This window comes from Olea europaea, unplaced genomic scaffold (genome assembly GCF_002742605.1).
Source record: "Olea europaea var. sylvestris unplaced genomic scaffold, O_europaea_v1 scaffold3474, whole genome shotgun sequence".
Classification (NCBI taxonomy): domain Eukaryota; kingdom Viridiplantae; phylum Streptophyta; class Magnoliopsida; order Lamiales; family Oleaceae; genus Olea; species Olea europaea.
The window spans coordinates 10,795-12,593 of NW_019253832.1; positions in this window are offsets into that span (position 1 = coordinate 10,795).

Here is a 1,799-nt window from a genome sequence, read left to right on the forward strand (position 1 = left end):
CTTTAGTATGTAAAAGCTCTTGCTTTTGGTGTGAGAAAAAATGAGTGAAATGAGGTCTCTATTTACAGGTAAATATCCCATAACTTAAAGCAAATGAAGGGTCAAATTTCATTTAAGAGAGAAAACATGGGTGCCATTTAAGTTTGAGGTTAAATGCTTCAATTTAGTGGGGGTTTTTATTGCCAAAAATGTGGGTGGCCCTTTGAGAAAATAATTGATGAAAATAAATATTTAAATTCTAGAGAAAAATGAGAATTTTCATTTCAGGTAGTTTCAGTCGACCGGTTGTAGTTCGGTTGATCTTTGCTATTTGTACATTGATTTTTGACACGCCACTTGTGTTGTTGTCAAGTGTCAATTGGATGGAAAAACTATTTGAAATTTAAACTGTCCAACTGGGTAATGTCACGTGGAAAAGTATAAACTAAAGTGTACACCATAGTATACATATAGCAAGGTTCTTACCGATTGGACTTTGCTATTTGTACACTAATTTTCGACATGTTGTTAGACACTTGCAATATTGTCCAGTATCAATTGGATGGGAAAACTGTTAGAAATTTAAACTGCCCAACAGCGTAATGCCACATGTATAAAATAAATTGTACTCCATGGTGTACATGTAGCAAGGTCCATACCGATTGAACTTTGCTATTTGTAAACTGATTTTTGGCACGTTGTTTGACACTTACATTGTCGTCAATTTTCAATTGGATTGGAAAACTTTGCTATTTGTAAACCGATTGATCTTTATTGTTTGTACACTAATTTTTCACTTGTTGTTTGATACTTGCATTGTTGTCAAGTGTCAATTGGATGGAAAAACTATTTGAAATTTAAACTGTCCAACAGGGTAATGTCACGTGGCAAAGTGTAAACTAAAGTGTACACCATGGTGTACATGTAACAAGGTCCTTACCATTTGAACTTTTCTTTTTGTACACCGATGTTTAACGTGTTGTTTGGCACTTGCATTGTTGTCAAGTGTTAATTGGATGGAAAAACGGTTTGAAATAAAAACTGTGCAACAGGGCATTGTCTCGTAGAAAAGTATAAACTAAAGTGTATAACATAGTGTACATGTGGCAAGGTCCTTACCTATTAAACTTTGCTATTTTTACACTGATTTTTGACACGTTGTTTGACACTTGCATTGTTGTCAAGTGTCAATTGGATGGGAAAATTGTTTGAAATTTAAACTGTCCAACAGAGTAATGTCACGTGGGAAAGTGTAAACTAAAGTGCACACCATAGTGTTTATGTGTAAAGGTTCTTACCGATTGAACTTTGCTATTTGTACACTGATTTTTGACACATTGTTTCACGCTTGCGATGTTGTCCAGTGTCAATTGAATGGAAAAACTATTTGAAATTTAAACTATCCAACAGGGTAATGACACGTGAAAAAGTGTAAACTAAAGTGTTCACCATAGTGTACATGTAGCAAAGTTCTTACCTATTCAACTTAGCTATTTGTACATTGATTTTTAACACGTTGTTTGACACTTGCATTGTTGTAAAGTCTCTGTTGGATGGGAAAACTATTTGAAATTTAAACTATCCAATAGGGTAATGTCACGTGATAAAGTGAAAGCTAAAGTGTACACCATAGTGTGCAAGTAGCAAGGTTCTTACCGATTGAACTTTGCTATTTGTACATTTATTTTTGGCATGATGTTTCACACTTGCATGGTTGTCATGTGTTAATTGGATGGGAAAACTGTTTGTAATTTAAACTATCCAACAGGGTAATGACACGTGACAATGTGTAAACTAAAGTGTTCACCATGGTCTAAATG